General features: G+C 27.9%; 2 pseudogenes; both read right to left on the reverse strand.

Annotated features, from left to right (window-relative positions):
- Positions 1–14,545: 14,545 nt before the first annotated feature.
- Positions 14,546–15,443, reverse strand: LOC149056708 (uncharacterized; annotated as a pseudogene).
- A 3,449-nt stretch (positions 15,444–18,892) lies between these two features.
- Positions 18,893–19,790, reverse strand: LOC149056709 (uncharacterized; annotated as a pseudogene).
- Positions 19,791–20,197: the final 407 nt, after the last annotated feature.

Raw genomic sequence — 20,197 nt, forward strand, 5'->3', positions numbered from 1 at the left:
TAATAAATATTGATTTATGTCAGTGCTCAATTATTAATTACAAATTAGTAATAATATATTATATGATTTAACAACACACATATCTTTCTAATGATTTAGTATATTTAGTGCGGATTTGATAGCGATTTTTTAGATATTCTCAGCATTCTGTGTCTTTTGCATATAAAAAATGCGTTAGATGGATAACAATCATAAATCAAAATCATAAAATACACTGTTGTTTTTCTATGTGAGCATTATCAATTAACGGTCTATATAATATTACAATTGTTTAAAATGTAATTATTGTCAATAATTAAATTATTTATTATTCTTTTCAACTTATCAAAACAATTAAATGAAAATCGATAAATCTTAATAGTTTATACCAGATTACCAGCATATAATTTAAATAAACTTTTTTAAACTTAGGATATCTTTTCAAACTATTAATACATATTATTTATGTTTTCTTAGCTTACCATCGGGTTTATCTGAAATTATAATGAAATGTATTTTTTTGTAAGAAATATTCGTTTATGTTTTGTTATAATACTTATTAAAGATATTCATTCACATTTTAGATTTTAAAATAATGTGGTATAATTTAAAAAAAGCGAGTTAGTCGTGGATATCGCTCTGCTATACAGTAGGTTACTGTAATGGATGGGATTAAATTTGAATGCTATGATAGGTATCATTGTATACGAAAAACGATTCTGACCGAAGATGATTTGTCAGTCTAGGATATATTATATTTAAATATTGTCATATATTCTATTTTGAAACAAATATTTTATTTTTCAATTAAGACGCATTTTGCATAAGGCATGGTTAATCAATTAGTGTAGTTATCATAATTCGTAATACCTTATATTATCATAGATATACATATATCTGGTTTGAGGATAAATCGTTATCATTACGCGATTTCATAAAAATTTAAAACTCAAACGATCAAAACATTTTTCCTATAATGACGCTTCAAATTTTCTCTATAGGTATTTGAAGCAAAACTTATGGAAAACTTATTGTTGAATTTTATAACCTTAGATAAAAATACAAACAATATTATGAATTTTGAACTATAAAAAAATTCGCAAATATTCATGGTTTTGACGAATTTTTGTCAATATTTGAAATTCAAATGCTTATAAAAATTTAATTTGCATTTCCGGTGGACATTTTTTTTGTGATAAAGATTGAAAAACTTGTAAAGAATCTTATATTACATTTTTAAATCTTAGTTTAAAAAGAACATTTTTTATGAATTTTTAGCTTAAAACAATTTGCGAATTTGTTTTTTACGTATTTTGTCAAAATTCAAACTTTGAATGCTTATAAAAAAAAAATTGTAACTATGAATTTCTTTTATTTTTCAACTGTTATATATTGTAACGATATATTAAGAGCCTTGTATTAATTCTTCAATATTTTCTACCCAAAAAATAAATTTTTATCGATATTAATTTAAAAAAAAAACTAATAATGATTGAAAATTGCATATACCTTTGAATAGTACAACATAAGTAAAACATTTAAAAAAATTTCATGGTGGATAGAATATAGGTACTTATATAAAAATTCAGTGAAAATTTCATGTATCAATGGTCATTCGTTTTAAAGTTACATCAAAAATCAAAATCGGTTTTGTCGAAAACTGATTGTACGTAAAATTTCCTGTTTTCCGTTAATTTTTAGTTTGTTTATCCCGATTATTTAGAAAAATATTAAGAATTTTTTACTTTTGGTCCCCCAAAGTATCAACTAGATTCACTTTCTGATTTAACAAGGTACTGAAGTTAAAAGTTGAAGCATTTTTACTGTCCCATAACGTAATGACAAACACATATTATATTTTCAAGTATTTTGATAGGGCCAAAAAATTTTTATCCACACTTCAAAAAACATTTCCAGACAAATTGAAAATTTCAGTCGTCTATAAATATCTCAAAAAAAAAATCAAAATATTTTGAAAATTAAATCATGTAAATAAAATGCCAATCTAAATAACTGGTAAAATTTTCATGTGTCTACGACTTATACTTTTTGAATAATAACAAATATTTAAAATCGTTTGAGGATATTACCTATATCGTTATCGTTACGGTATTTCGAAAAAATTTAAAATTCAAACGCACTTAAAATTTTTCCTATAACGACGCTTCGAGTTTTCTGTACAGCTATTTGAAGGAAAACTTAGTGTTATATTTTTAATCCATAGTTATAAACAGAAAAATTTTATGATTTTTAAACTTCAAAATTACTTGCAAATTTTCGCGTTTTCGACATTTTTCGTAAAAATTTGAACTATAAACGCTTATAAAAAAAAAATGGTGACTACCAATTTTTAATTTATTTTAGCTACAATAAGAACAACTTATAAGGAACCTTGTATTACATTTTCAAGTTTTTTCGGTCGTCCAACATTTTTTTACCGAAACTTCAAAATAAAATCTCAAAAAAATCGAAAATTTCAGTGGTCTATAAATAACTCAAAAAAAGTCGAAACTTTTTGAAAATTAAACTGTATATATATAACACTAACATAAACATTTGGTGAAAATTTCAAGTATTTACAGTGATTAGTTTTTGAATTACAACCATATAAAAAAATTAATTTGGTCGAAAACTAGTTTTGTGTAAAAATTCCAATTTTTCTGTCATTTTTTTTTTTGTTTTTCTCGATTTTTTTGAAAACTGTTGGTAAATGTTTACTTTTAATGCACCAAGGATCTTCAATTTTGCATTTGAAACCACCCCCAAAGTTTGAAATCGAAGCATTATTTCGACTAGTTATGCTGTACACAGACACAAAAAAAAAAAAAACACACATCATTGTAAAATTAATACATTCATCACTTCGTCCAGAATCTAAAATTATGCCAATTCATCGTATGACAATTTTTTTTAATATTATATGATAAATAAATAATTTAAGAAATATACTCATGTCAGCAAATTCTCAAAAATCATATTTTTAAAAAGTTTTTGCGTTCTAAATTAATTTAACCAAAAAATATTGAATTCTAAAAAATAAACTAATTTACTTCGATAAATCTTTTACCATCGAAATTGTTTTTATAATCAGATTCACAAATAGACTATTTTGAATTTATTCAACATTTTTTTTTAAATTAATTTTTTTTTATTTTCAGTACTAAAAAATAAAACATGTAGTGCTAGGTTCACTCGATGAACAAAAACAAAAAACGAAAATATTAATATGAAAAAAAGTTAGTCCAAAAGTCAGTTCTATCTGTTACATCTTATATTGGTTTTATAACGACTGATTTTGTTTATGTTATATAAAATGATTTGTCTGATATCACGTTTTGGAGCTCAATATAAGATAAAATGTTCAAAAGTGATTCACAGTAAAATAAACTGAATATTTATTATGAGGTACTTATTGAGGTTACATTATATTATACGATACATAACAATTTGAACAAAATTGAAAATACATAATCGTTATTTCATTTTATAAACGTTTAAAAATAATATTTTAATAAATTGAATATTGTTATGGAAATCAAATGAATCAATGATTTTTGTTTACATTACACCTAGTTTTTATTTTGTAATCAAAAAAGTATAAACTGTTAAAATTTAAAAGATTACACCACCACTTGTTATGTTATATAGTTAAACCTTCAAACTAAGCTCAACTAATGCCTATTTGATATTTCAATATAAAGGTAAATGAGTGCAAGTGTAGTAGATCAGTGCAAGTTATATTTATTTCATAAGTTCTCAATTATAGATTTCCAATAATTGTACGCAAATTAATTCATATACATGTTCATACTTGAATATAATTTAAACAAACTTCTTTAAATTAAATGAATGAATCCAAATTAAAAATACCTTTCCTTATACAATATTATAAATTATTATTATTATTATTATTATTTTTAAACGTAATACACAATCTGTATCGACTAGACACAATAAGCATTCATTGGGTGATTTTAATTTTGTGTTTAGCTTAATTTTTATGTTGACTAGTTCATGGAATTTAACATGATCTGTGAATTTGTTAAATAATTTGTTGGATTCTTTAAGAGAAGGGGAAGTATTGAGAGTTAGGAGTATTGATGAATGGTCAGAATTTAAATCGAGTAAGTTTTTAGTAGAGTGGAACAAGGTGTTCGGTAAATTGGAGACAAAAATATCAAGAATATCAAGCTTTTTACGGGCCGAAGAAGTCCAATAGGTTGGATCAGGTGGGGCTAGAACTTTAAATCTTATAGTGTTTATATAGTTGTATAAGGTGACTCCTCGGGAGTTATTCACGCGGCATCCCCATGACTGATGTTTAGCGTTAAAATCGCCACCTATGATAAATTTATTATTAAATGAGTTGAAGTAGTCGGTGAATTGAGTGTTTTTTATGTTATGTTTTGGGGGTAAATAAACAGCAAAAATGGTGAGTGAAGTATTGTTTAACTTAAGGTTAATAGCACAGGATTGGAGAAAGGATTGAGAAAACCTAGGTAAGGGATAAAATTCAATATTAGATTAAATAAAAATAGCAGCACCTCCGTGTGTGGTATTGTCGGGGTGATTTGATTTAATTAGAATATAACCGGGGATATGTATATGAGAGAATTTAGTGAAGTGGGTTTCAGAAATGAGGGCATTGCCGTTTGCGGTCTAATACGGTTTCAAGGTCAAGGGCATGGTTTTTTAGTCCATTTGCGTTAAATTGTAATATTAAGAGCGAATCGTCGTTGACAGATTTATTGTAGTTATTATTAGTCATTATTTGCCGAGGAGCTTGGATATTACTTTAGTTAATAGAGAAATTAGTGGATTTATAACATTTTTGAATTCGTCTAAAAAATTAGTTAATAATTTGCTTAAATCAGGCGGCTGAGTATCAGTAGAAGTAGGAGCAACGAAAGCTGGTGTATTGGATGTGACCTGAGCGTAAGTTTGTGTGAGGAGGAGAGGGGTGTGAGGAGGAAAGTGCGAACAGGTGGATGGCTACTTTGTACATTAGTGGTTTGGATATTAAAATTATTTTGTAATCGATTACTTGGTGTGCTGGATTTTTTACGACGTTGGAGTTCTTTATAAATTGTGCAGCCCTTGTAGTTGGCTGGGTGGTTTTGAGAACAATGAGCGCATTTCGGAGGAGCATCGCGTGGGTTAGGGCAAGCAGTTGACTGATGATCTGCTCCGCATCGAACGCATCGGGATTGGTAGCCGCAGTAGGTTCTGGTGTGTCCATATTGTTGACAATTGAAGCATTGGCTGATTGTCTTCGGTTTGTATGGCTCTTCGATTTTTATTTTACAATGAAGTAGTGAAGACATTTTAAACAATTCATTGGATTTCGGTGTTGGTTCGAGATCAACGAAAAATAAGGGGAGGGGTTTTTTATTGACTTTATGTAGTACATTGGTAACTTGTTTTACCTCGTAGAGACGCACTTCCAACTCTTCTTTTATTAGACTTAGAGGCGTGAATGGGTGGAGGTTACGTATAACTATCCGAAGTGGTTTATCTTCTTTGAGCTGGTAAGTATGATACTCGGCTTTTTCAGATTTAAGGTAATGTACTAATACTCTGTAAGCATTAGGGTCCGTAGTTTGAATTTTCAGAGAATTTGTTGAAGATTTACATATAAAATTGTCAACGCCTATAAGCTCTATTAAGTCTGTACACAGTGCAGAAAAATCTTCGACACCTTTAACAAATATAGGTGGAGGAGGTTTAATTGGTGTGTTTTCATTTTCCATTATATCGTTTTCGGCATCATTTTGCTGAGAGTTAATAGAAATATTTTCAGTAGTGGGCGGGTCAATGGATCTTCTTGGGCAAGTAGTTCGAACCTGTTGCGGGAAGCAAAGATTTTTTTTTGTTTGTTTTTTGTTTAGCATTTATGTTCATATAAATGTTCAGATAGTGAGTTTGAGGAGTTGGAGTGTAGACGTTTATTTGATTGTGTTGACCATCCGGTATCTAAAGTGTTAGCCTTTATATTAGCTTTTGAATTCGTTGTTGTAATTGTTTTTGAGATAGTAATCGGTGGAGTGGTTTTTTTTCGTTTTGTTTATAATTATATTATTATGACTGTTTGGTTGATTATTATCCATGGTGATTTCGATAGAGAGTTAATGATGTTATTATATTTTGGATCAGTGGCGGCTAGTGTATATGTGCACAAGTGCACGTGCACTACCTACCTACCCAAACTCAAGAAAACATATTAAATCATATATCATAATAATACAACTAAGTATCTGTAGACTGTAGTGTTATTAAGAATATGTTTCAAAATATAAATATAGAAATTTAGGATATGAAAATAATATAATATTAAATTTGTATTGGGTTATTTCGAACGCGAAACGGCCGGGCGGTTGTCCCCAGCGACGGAGCAGTATCGGTATGTATAGTAGCGCAGTGGTGCACACAGTCCGCTGTGCACTTTTGTACTGTGTAAAATTTAAAACAAGTCAAAACAAGCAGCCCACGTTATTATGGAATTGATGTGCACATTAGTTTTGTGCACATAACCAATTAAATTGTTTTCAGCGTATTATTTTGGCCGTCGCGCGTCGCCGTCGTGCATCGTGCGTGTGTTGACGTCGCGTGTCCCGCGTCGGCATTATAATCTATTTTTACTCCCACTCGTTTATTATATCCCAATTATTAACTGATAATGTTCATCGATCGTTATCGTGAATTCAAAACAACAATCGTGTTTCTGATGTCTATAGACATTTTCTATCCAATTATTCGTAGTACCTAATTTTTAATATGAATTCAGTTCACCAAATATTGAAATGCAATTTTTCAACCATCTCGTTGAAAAAGAAGATGGAAATAAAAAAAAAAGGTAGGCCTACTCCAGACTTAAATATTAAGCAAATTACTAAATGTAAAACTAGAGAATATGTAAGAAAATTTAAAAATTATATTTATAAAACCCATGACTGGATTTGTGGTTGTTCAGAAACTAATTGTTTTTATTGTTTTCCCTGTCTACTTTTTGGTCAAAAATCTAATGATGTCTCTTGGGTAAAGAATGGAATAAACGATTTAAATCATTTAACTTCTAAAATCAAAATACATGAAAATTCAATGACACATATAAATTGTCAATTAAATTTAAAACTTTTAGGAAAACAAAATATAAGACAACAACTTTCTAGTGCATATCGGTTGAATATCAAACAATACAATTAAAAAATAAGTCATAAATTCATAATCGTTATATATTGAATAAAATTATAAATTGTATTAAATTTTGTGGAGCATTTGAACTTGCACTCCGAGGTCACGATGAAAAACCAAATTCAGAAAATCCCGGCGTATTTCGAGGTCTTATAAACTTTAGTTCAGAGTTAGATACGGTACTTAAATGTCACATTGAGAACTCTTCGGCATTTAAAGGTCTATCAAAATCAATCCAAAATGATTCACTTGAATGTTGTTTAGAAGTATGTCAACAAAGAATTAAAATTGAAATAAAACAAGCCGAATATATCTCCGTAATGGCCGACGAAACAACTGACTTATCTGCTCAGTTTCAATTTTCAATAATATTTAGATATTTACTACCGGATGGAACACCAGTAGAAAGATTTTGGGGATTTTTCAATCCTACAGGACATGATGCGAAATCATTGTCTGAATGCCTAATATTCAACTTAGAAAAAGTTCTAGAAACGCCAGAAATGTTGATTTGTCAGAGTTACGGCGGCGCAAATGTGATGAGTGGACGCCTCATCAATGGTGTACAAAAAATAATAAATGATAGTTATAAAAATGCGCATTTCATACATTGCTATGCTCATCAGCTTAATTTAATTTAAATTCAAGCAACTTCACAAAATCGTGAGATAAGGATTTTTTTTCAAACTTAACAGATTTAAAAAATTTTTTTTCCAACAGTCCTCAGCGGGTTATGGTTTTAGATAAAATTGTTAAACACAGAGTACCTCGATCATCTAATACTAGATGGAATTTTAAAAGTCGAGTGGTAAATACCGTGTATGAGAATCTTGAATGTATGGAAGAAATTGAATCAACATTTAAACAAACCATAGCGATTAACCAAGCCGAAGCTTTGCGTCGTATGTTAAATGATGATAAATTTATATTTTGGTTAAGAGTGTTTCATTCTTTAATGCCTCATGTTGATATTCTGTATAATCAACTACAAAAAAGAACTATAGATCCTGTAGAACTTTCAAAGGCAATTTTTTGGTTCGAAGAAAATATATTAAAAGAAAGACAGAATATTGATAACATTGTTGAAGAAAAAGAAATCTCTGAAATTCATCCAACAAAAAAACGAAGACAAGATGATACTGTTGAAGTGTTGAGACAAGAAAAATCGCTGCAAAAGAAGTATGTGATATTTTTATCGTCAATGTTAAAGAACGGTTTGATTATAAAAATTACTTACATGCTTCGCACCTATTTTTATCTAATAAGTTTCTTACGTACGAAAATAAATTCCCAAGTGACCATTTTAATAAAACTGTTGAAGCATATCCTTTTTAGGACGTTACTAAACTTAAAACTATTCTACAACTACAACTATTCTACAAAAGAACCGATTTCCGTGATATCTCTTCATCAGTTCATTTATTGAAATTTTTAATTGAAAATAATTTAACACTGATATTTTCTGAAAGCTATAAGCTTTTAAAAATAATTTCAACTATTCCAATGACTACAGCTGAAGCCGAAAGATCGTTTTCTACATTGAAACGTATTAAGACTTTTTTGAGAAATTCAATGACAGAAAATCGACTTACGGCCCTAGCAATGCTATGAAAAACAAATAATCAGCAATATTCCAAACTTCAACGAAGAAGTAATCAACAGGTTCGCAGAAAAAAAAGATAGAAGAATCGATTTAACATATAAACACGTTCCTGAAATCTAATAAATTGCTTGTACTCTCTAAATTGTATTATTAATATTATACAATATACTATTTTATTTTTGGATTTAATTTTAATATATGTACATATCACATATGTATAATAATATAAATAAAATAAAAGGTAAATAACTAATATTTGTAAAAAAATATTGATACAACCTAATATAATATATGTATGTATATAATATTGGTTATATTTTTTTGGATGTACACCACCTCATTAAAAACCCACGAGCTTCCACTGCTTTGGATGTACATGTACGATAAGTTAAACATTACCGTCAGCTTGATAACGCAATGAGCGCAGGGCGCGACGGCGAGCACTAACGATTATGCTATCGGAACAGATAAGCGGTGTGCGAGACAATGTACGTGCGGACTGTACGGTGTCTGAACACGAACTGATTATAAATTATAGTTTTTTTTTTCTTAATTTTGAAATTATTAAGAATTTCTGCTTTGACATCTGAGGCCATTAGCATTACATTTAATATCATACTAGAAAAAATAAAAAATAAATATATATGTAAAAAAGTACATAAAAATGAATCATTAAATTATAATATTATATTCCAAACTATTTAATATATGATATTTGTTTTAACTTATACCTTCTTTAATAAACAGTTTATTATTTTAAAGTATTATTATTATTGTTATTACACTGCCAAAAGCCTTACCTACTAAAGTCTGTGTAAAGAACATAAGTTAATCTGCCAGACTTCATAGAATGTATATAAGATCATTGTCAAAACACAGTAAATTTATTTCACCAGAAGGAGGCCTTCTAAAACCATGTAGATTGTAGTCTAATAGAATGTTGAATACAATTGTTAAGGAAGGCAGTAGGGCACCATTAATTTTTTAAGAAGTTTTGACAAAACAGATATTTTTTTATATTGCCCTATAATTGGTAATCATGAACTGAACTGATAAAACTATTTTTCTATTGATTAGGAAAAATACCTGCAGCTAGATATCGGTTAAAAATGAAATGTATTCAGATTATTCTGAAGGGAGGGAGTTAAATATAAGTTACTGCAACACTCGACTGTGGTTCTCGGCCAAGAACATTCAAGATTCAAAAGTTAAAATATAATGTAGTATTATTTAAACATTTAAAACTAAGTTACTAATAATTTCCATTGCATTGACGAGTGGGTTGGTGGAGGTCATAAGTGCCCATAATATTGGAGCCCGGTGTTAATGCGGCTAATTACTTCAATAACTATTAGAAAAATGTTTCAAAATTAATCGTTGTATAACTTGGAACCAGGATTTAGTTCTGTACCAGGGTCAACCATTTGAGTCGGCGTCTGCTCTTATCGAAAATGATTATATACATTTTAGATTTTAAAATAATTATTTTATTATATAATTAATTTACGTAAATTATTTCGTTAGACATTATACAAGCATATCATTGAATCAAAATATTTTTAAATTATGATATTGGGACAAATATTATAATCATGATTTATAAACATTATATATATTTTTTATAAAAAACCACTTTTGGAATATTTGAAAATAAAATACAATTTTTGTGATGACTTACCATCCTTTACTGGCCCTATAGGTACATCTGATTATTATTGATTATTATTTAGTTTGTTTGAAAAAACGATTCTGAGCGAAGACGGTTTATCTGTCTAGGATAGATTATAGATTATTAAAAATTTTCAAATCTTAGATTTAAAAAGAAAAATTTTTATGAATTTCTAGTTTGAAATAATTTGCGAATTTTCGTGATTTTTACATATATTGTCAAAATTTTAATTATCTGCTGTAATTTGTTTTAGAGTTACACCATAATAAGGAAATTAATAAAAGCGAAAATCCAATGTTGTAAAAATTTAAATTTCAAATGCTCATAAAAATTTAATTTGAATTTCCGGTGGAATTTTTATTTGTGATAAAGATTGAAAAACTTGTAAGGAATCTTGTATTAAATTTTTAAATCTTAGATTTAAAAAGAAAATTTTTTATGAATTTCTAGCTTAAAATAATTTGTGAATTTTCGTGATTTTTACGTATTTTGTCAAAATTCAAACTTTGAATGCTTATAAAAAAAAAAATTGTGACTAAGAATTTCTTTTATTTTTCATCTGCTATTGTAACAATATGTTCAGAGCCTTGTATTAAATTTTCAAGCTTTTCTGCCTAACAAATAAATTTTTATCGATATTAATTTAAAAAAAACTAATAATGATCGAAAATTTTAAATGCCTATGAATAGTTCAACTTAAGTCGAAATTTTTTGAAAATTGCATGGTGGATAGAATATACTTATATAAACATTAGGTGAAAATTTCATGTATCTATGATACATGTGGTCATTTGTTTTAAAGTTACATCAAAAACCAAAATCGATTTTGTCGAAAAATGAGTGTGCGTAAAATTTCCCGTTTTTCCCTTAATTTTTAGTTTGTTTTTCTCAATTATTTAGAAAAGTATTAAGAATTTTACTTTTGACCCCCCAAAGTACCAACTAGATTCACTTTCTGATCGAACGAGGTACTGAAGTCAAAAATCGAAGCATTTTTACTGCCCCAAAACGTGATGACAGAAACAAAAAAAAAAAAAAAAAAAAAACACACATCATGGTAAAATCAATACATTCATCGCTCCGCTCAGAATCTAAAATAAATAAAAGCGACTTAGCAGATGTCGCAGACAACTGAGTAACTGTACCTAATGAATAGTATTAAATTTGAATTCAATGATAATATATCTTTCTATACGAAAAACGATTATGAGCAAAAACATTTTGTTAATCTAGGGTAGTGTATTTGAACTAAATAATTTGTAAGCTTTCAATTTAAAAATTTTAACATTACACACAATCACATTTAAAAAAAACGCGTAGATGTATTTTTAATATTTTTCAATTGCTATTATATCAACTTATTACGTGGATCCTAGTGATAAATTTTCAAGATTTTTGACCCAATGAATACAATTTTATTAATATTTATAGAATAACAATATTAAATTTTTTTAAATTTTACATTTCTATAAATAGTTTAAAAAGAGTTTAAACATTTTGAAAATTTTATCATGTATAAGCAATGATTATAAATACACATTTGATGACAATTTTAAGTACCTTCGGTTAATAATTTTTGATTATCAACAAAATAAGAATATCTTTGTATGAAAAACAGAGTGTACATCCAATGTTGTAAAAATATGAATTTCAAACACTTATAAAAATTTGATTTAATTTTTCAGTACACATATCTTTATTTTTTTTTTGATAAAGCTAAACAACCTTACGAGGGATCTTGTTTTAAATTTTCATTCTCAAAAATATATTAAAATATCAATTGCAAAATTCTTATGAATTTCTAACTCGAAGTAATTTTCAAAATTTTCATGATTTTAAGTATTTTGTCAAAATTCAAAAAAAATTATGACGAATTTTTAATTTTTTTTCAGCTGCCATTGTAACTGTATATTAGAAGCATTTTATTACATTTTCAAACTTTTTTACCCATCGAATACATTTTATTGACATTTATGAAAAAATTAAATATATATTATCTATATTTGGAAACTAAATATCCATACATGCTCAATATCAAGTCAAAATATTTTCAAAACCTCATGATGTATATGCAATGCAAATATAAACATTAAGTAAAAATTGCAAGTATTTCAGGTCTTTTGTTTTTGAGTTACCACAAAATTCAAAATTAATTTTGCCGAAAATCGGTTTTGCATATAATATTCAACTTTTTCCCTAAGTTTTTGCTTGCTTTTCCTGACACTTTTGAAAACTATTAAGATTTTTTTGACTTAATAAATTTTAGATTTTAAAATAATTATTTTATTATAAAATTAATTTACGTAAATTACTTCGTTAGACATCATACAAGCATATCATTGAATCAAAATATTTTTAAATGATGATATTGGGACAAATATTATAATCATGATTTATACATTATATATATTTATTTTATAAATAACCACTTTTGGAATATGTGAAAATAATATAAAATTTTTGTGATGACTTATCATCCTTTTTTGGCTCTATAGGTACATCAGTTTATTATTGATTATTATTTAGTTTGTTTGAAAATATTATGTAGTATTATTTAAACATTTAAAACTAAGTTACTAATCATTTCCATTGCATTGACGAGTGGGTTGGTGGAGGTCATAAGTACCCATAATATTGGAGCCCGGTGTTAATGCGGCTGATTACTTCAATAACTATTAGAAAAATGTTTCAAAATTAATCGTTGTATAACTTGGAACCAGGATTTAGTTCTGTACCCGGGTCAACCATTTGAGTCGGCGTCTGCTCTTATCGAAAATGATTCTATACATTTTAGATTTTAAAATAATTATTTTATTATATAATTAATTTACGTAAATTATTTCGTTAGACATTATACAAGCATATCATTGAATCAAAATATTTTTAAATTATGATATTGGGACAAATATTATAATCATGATTTATATACATTATATATATTTTTTATAAAAAACCACTTTTGGAATATGTGAAAATAAAATAATTTATTGTGATGACTTACCTGCCTTTTCTGGCCCTATACATAAGATTATTATTGATTATTACTGATTATTTATTGATGATATTATGTAGTATTATTTAAATTAAGTTATTAAACATTTCCATATTATTGATGAGTGTGTGGGTTGGGCGTGAGTGGGCCTGAAGGTTTCGGGCGCAGCCCGTTTCGCCCAAAATCAACCTTTCCCGTTTCGCTCAGATACCCGTTTCGACCAAAGCCATTTTAGTCGTTTTCAAATTAAGTTGGCAATGGGTTTTAAATAATATAATACATATATCATTATATAACTTGTATTATTATTATTAGATATTTTTAAAAAAGTCATAGGAAAAGTTTTTATAAAATACATCATATTATACATTATTACAGTTATAATATAAAAAACACTATTATATTATTTTTTACTACAACTACGAGTCTAATATACCAGTTCTGGATGTACTAATTGGTTGCTCATAACTGAGATAAATTGTAATAGATACCTATATAACGTCGATAATTTGAGCGGAAAGTCCTGACTATGATAAAATTGTTATTGACGAAAACTTGTCGTGCTATATAATCAATTATTAGTATCGTTGGCAGTTTTACAAAAGTAGGTATCTTGTTAATCACAACAGTATTTTTGTTCATTGACAAGTTTTTATGAACAAATTATAAAAAATGCTCTAAAAATTTAGAAAAAGCATGTCAAAAAAAATCGTCAAAAAATGCGTTTAAGGTTAATTTTATCAAAAATGCTATACAAAATTATTTTAAAATAATCAGTAATTTTTTAAAAATGGCTAATAATAAAAGTTATATAATTATATATGTATTATATTAAAACGAATAAAATGGCTTTGGTCGAAACGGGTATCTGGGCGAAACGGGAAATGTTGATTTTGGGCGAAACGGGTGCCGCCCAAGGATCAATAATATTGGAGCCCGGTGTTAATGCCACTAATTACTTCAAGCAAAATATTTTAATATTAAGATTTAGGGGTCAAAAAATAATTATGATTTATACAATATATATTTTGGTACTCGTTCAATATGCTACCTACCGCATGGTTTAGTATGCTATCTACCGTTAATATTTTATATTTTTATCTACCGTCATTTTATGTTGGTGAAGTTTGATATCAGCACGTATTTAAATGTAAATTGTCTTTCCTTCATAATGTAGAATTTCTTCTTTGTCATTTTTGTATACTGTGTAGTTATGTATACGTATTTCTGATCGCTCCGAGGAATAATTCAAAGAGGTCTTCATTTGGTTTTTGTAACGAGCGCCACCACTCTTCTTGAAGTGGTGATGGTAATATGTTAGTCACTCACCGGGTTTTAATGTTATATTTATTTTTGACGTGTCTCCAAAGAGTTTCTTTAGTTTGGGTCTCAGCACCAGTTATTGGATCAATGAAATTTTCTGAATGATTAACCGTTTTGTGGATAAACTCATGTTCATTTAAAGTAGAATACGCACGCCATTTATCGAAATATATAGTAGTACCTTGTTCAACTTCATTTAATATAATTGGTAGTAAGGAATTTCGATCACGTTTTTCAACTTAAAAAAAACATCTCTCTAAAATGGTATCATGCTTACAACACAAACCAAAAATCCATGGCCCTTGAATTCGTTGTCCGTAATTTTGATTATTTATTACTTCGTCTTCATCTGAACTCTCTTCATTTTCATCAGACATTTCTTTGGGTTAGCGAACTCCAAGACGTAATCTTCCACGATTACATTTCCTTTTACCTTGGAACAAGGATTCATCTATTTGCACAACTAGGCCAGGACCTCCCATTTTTTTACGTTTTTGAAACTCAGCTACTGTTACGTCTCGACATAAATTATACCAGTCAACTATAGTTGGTCTTAATCTTTTCGTAAACGCCTCGGCTTGTGTTACCTTTATTTGAAATACCCAATACCAAACAAGTTCTACGATATCGCACAATCTTAAACCTCTGTTACACTTCCCATTTTTATCCATATACGTAAAAAAGTTGTTGTTCTTGCGTATGGATTAAAATGTTTGGCATCCTTTTTTCGTACATCAAATTTAAATTGTTTTCAAAATATTACTTTCCGAATCACGTTTTTGACTATTTTTCAGAATTTTTATTAACTCACCACCACAAATTGCTTGGTTTTTAATTTTTGTACAAGTTTGGTCGATTGGTAATAAACCACGTATACTTAAAAAAATTTCGCGCATCTCTTCATTTTGAATTATGTGTCGATATAAAGAAATCATAGTTGAAAAACTCATAATAATAATTATTAAATAATATTTAATAATAAATAAATCATAGTAAAACCACGTATATAATCGACGCAACTCACAAACACACACTAAACAGGTATAATATAAAGGTATACCTACTAACTTACCTAACTTACTATGGTATAAAATATAAATATAATATGATTTGGGGTTTTAATAAAAGATTAATCTTAAATCGTAATTGCAAAATGATAAAGTATGTATAATATATTAATATACAGCATACGGGCATACGGTAGATATCATACTAAACTATAGTAAAATTACAATAGATAAAATATTTAGGGTAGATAGCATATTGAACAAGTACCTATATTTTCTATGAATAATTAATTTTGAAGTATGAAAAGGGGGATAAGTCAAAAAATGTGTATTTTGAGATATCATGTAAGGGACGTAGAGAATTTTTTTTTACATTTGTGCATAACGGGATTAGTCGAATGACGAATTAAACAGTAGTAATTGATTTGTGAAAAACGGGATGAAACACTTATAATGCAGTTTAGTTTGATCAAAACAGGATAACTCAGTTGTACCATATTACATTAACTACTTTTGTGAAAAATAAGTCAAATTGACTAGTATCTTATTACACATATTTTAGTTTTGTCCAATATGAGATAAGTAAACTTATCCCTCTTCACACACAATTTTATTGACATATCTCATTTCTATAATTATTACTAATACTAACATACTATTACCAATATTGCCAATAAACAATAATATTAATAATTAATAGAATGTCTCATATTATTTTATTTTGACAACACTGATTTTAATAAGACTGCTCTTATCGACAATCATTCTATACATTTTAGATTTTAAAATAATTATATTATTTTATAAAATAATTTACTTAAATTACTTCGTTAGACATTATACGTGCATATCATTGATACAAAATAATTTAAAATTAAGATTTTGGGTCAAATTATAATTATATTTTATACAATATATTTTCTATAAATAAATAATTTTAAGTATGAAAAAATAAAATAATTTATTGTGATGACTTACCTTCCTTTTCTGACCCTATACATAAGATTATTATTGATTATTACTTATTATTTATTGATAATATTATGTAGTATTATTTCAATTAAGTTATTAAAAATGTCTATGTTTTGATGAGGGTGTGGGTGGGGCGTGAGTTGGTCAGAAGGAACAATAATATTGGAGCCCGGCGTTGATGCAACTAATTACTGCAATAACCATTAGAAAAAATGATTCAAAATTAATAATGCTTAATTTAGGACCGGATTTAGTTCCGTACCAGGGTCAAACATTTGAGTCAGCGTCTGCTCTTATCGACAATAATTCTATACATTTTAGATTTTAAAATTATTTTACTACACAATTAATTTACGTAAATTACTTCGTTAGATATTATACAAGCAAATTATCATTGAAGCAAAATATTTTTAAATTACGATATTGGGACAAATTATAATTATGATTTATACATTATATATATTTATTTTATAAATAACCACTTTTGGAATATGTGAAAATAATATAAAATTTTTGTGATGACTTATCATCCTTTTTTGGCTCTATAGGTACATCAGTTTATTATTGATTATTATTTAGTTTGTTTGAAAATATTATGTAGTATTATTTAAACATTTAAAACTAAGTTACTAATCATTTCCATTGCATTGACGAGTGGGTTGGTGGAGGTCATAAGTACCCATAATATTGGAGCCCGGTGTTAATGCGGCTGATTACTTCAATAACTATTAGAAAAATGTTTCAAAATTAATCGTTGTATAACTTGGAACCAGGATTTAGTTCTGTACCCGGGTCAACCATTTGAGTCGGCGTCTGCTCTTATCGAAAATGATTCTATACATTTTAGATTTTAAAATAATTATTTTATTATATAATTAATTTACGTAAATTATTTCGTTAGACATTATACAAGCATATCATTGAATCAAAATATTTTTAAATTATGATATTGGGACAAATATTATAATCATGATTTATATACATTATATATATTTTTTATAAAAAACCACTTTTGGAATATGTGAAAATAAAATAATTTATTGTGATGACTTACCTGCCTTTTCTGGCCCTATACATAAGATTATTATTGATTATTACTGATTATTTATTGATGATATTATGTAGTATTATTTAAATTAAGTTATTAAACATTTCCATATTATTGATGAGTGTGTGGGTTGGGCGTGAGTGGGCCTGAAGGTTTCGGGCGCAGCCCGTTTCGCCCAAAATCAACCTTTCCCGTTTCGCTCAGATACCCGTTTCGACCAAAGCCATTTTAGTCGTTTTCAAATTAAGTTGGCAATGGGTTTTAAATAATATAATACATATATCATTATATAACTTGTATTATTATTATTAGATATTTTTAAAAAAGTCATAGGAAAAGTTTTTATAAAATACATCATATTATACATTATTACAGTTATAATATAAAAAACACTATTATATTATTTTTTACTACAACTACGAGTCTAATATACCAGTTCTGGATGTACTAATTGGTTGCTCATAACTGAGATAAATTGTAATAGATACCTATATAACGTCGATAATTTGAGCGGAAAGTCCTGACTATGATAAAATTGTTATTGACGAAAACTTGTCGTGCTATATAATCAATTATTAGTATCGTTGGCAGTTTTACAAAAGTAGGTATCTTGTTAATCACAACAGTATTTTTGTTCATTGACAAGTTTTTATGAACAAATTATAAAAAATGCTCTAAAAATTTAGAAAAAGCATGTCAAAAAAAATCGTCAAAAAATGCGTTTAAGGTTAATTTTATCAAAAATGCTATACAAAATTATTTTAAAATAATCAGTAATTTTTTAAAAATGGCTAATAATAAAAGTTATATAATTATATATGTATTATATTAAAACGAATAAAATGGTTTTGGTCGAAACGGGTATCTGGGCGAAACGGGAAATGTTGATTTTGGGCGAAACGGGTGCCGCCCAAGGATCAATAATATTGGAGCCCGGTGTTAATGCCACTAATTACTTCAAGCAAAATATTTTAATATTAAGATTTAGGGGTCAAAAAATAATTATGATTTATACAATATATATTTTGGTACTCGTTCAATATGCTACCTACCGCATGGTTTAGTATGCTATCTACCGTTAATATTTTATATTTTTATCTACCGTCATTTTATGTTGGTGAAGTTTGATATCAGCACGTATTTAAATGTAAATTGTCTTTCCTTCATAATGTAGAATTTCTTCTTTGTCATTTTTGTATACTGTGTAGTTATGTATACGTATTTCTGATCGCTCCGAGGAATAATTCAAAGAGGTCTTCATTTGGTTTTTGTAACGAGCGCCACCACTCTTCTTGAAGTGGTGATGGTAATATGTTAGTCACTCACCGGGTTTTAATGTTATATTTATTTTTGACGTGTCTCCAAAGAGTTTCTTTAGTTTGGGTCTCAGCACCAGTTATTGGATCAATGAAATTTTCTGAATGATTAACCGTTTTGTGGATAAACTCATGTTCATTTAAAGTAGAATACGCACGCCATTTATCGAAATATATAGTAGTACCTTGTTCAACTTCATTTAATATAATTGGTAGTAAGGAATTTCGATCACGTTTTTCAACTTAAAAAAAACATCTCTCTAAAATGGTATCATGCTTACAACACAAACCAAAAATCCATGGCCCTTGAATTCGTTGTCCGTAATTTTGATTATTTATTACTTCGTCTTCATCTGAACTCTCTTCATTTTCATCAGACATTTCTTTGGGTTAGCGAACTCCAAGACGTAATCTTCCACGATTACATTTCCTTTTACCTTGGAACAAGGATTCATCTATTTGCACAACTAGGCCAGGACCTCCCATTTTTTTACGTTTTTGAAACTCAGCTACTGTTACGTCTCGACATAAATTATACCAGTCAACTATAGTTGGTCTTAATCTTTTCGTAAACGCCTCGGCTTGTGTTACCTTTATTTGAAATACCCAATACCAAACAAGTTCTACGATATCGCACAATCTTAAACCTCTGTTACACTTCCCATTTTTATCCATATACGTAAAAAAGTTGTTGTTCTTGCGTATGGATTAAAATGTTTGGCATCCTTTTTTCGTACATCAAATTTAAATTGTTTTCAAAATATTACTTTCCGAATCACGTTTTTGACTATTTTTCAGAATTTTTATTAACTCACCACCACAAATTGCTTGGTTTTTAATTTTTGTACAAGTTTGGTCGATTGGTAATAAACCACGTATACTTAAAAAAATTTCGCGCATCTCTTCATTTTGAATTATGTGTCGATATAAAGAAATCATAGTTGAAAAACTCATAATAATAATTATTAAATAATATTTAATAATAAATAAATCATAGTAAAACCACGTATATAATCGACGCAACTCACAAACACACACTAAACAGGTATAATATAAAGGTATACCTACTAACTTACCTAACTTACTATGGTATAAAA

The sequence above is a fragment of the Diuraphis noxia genome, unplaced genomic scaffold (genome assembly GCF_037042655.1).
Source record: "Diuraphis noxia isolate RWA-SAM2 unplaced genomic scaffold, SU_Dnox_SAM2 contig0003, whole genome shotgun sequence".
Classification (NCBI taxonomy): domain Eukaryota; kingdom Metazoa; phylum Arthropoda; class Insecta; order Hemiptera; family Aphididae; genus Diuraphis; species Diuraphis noxia.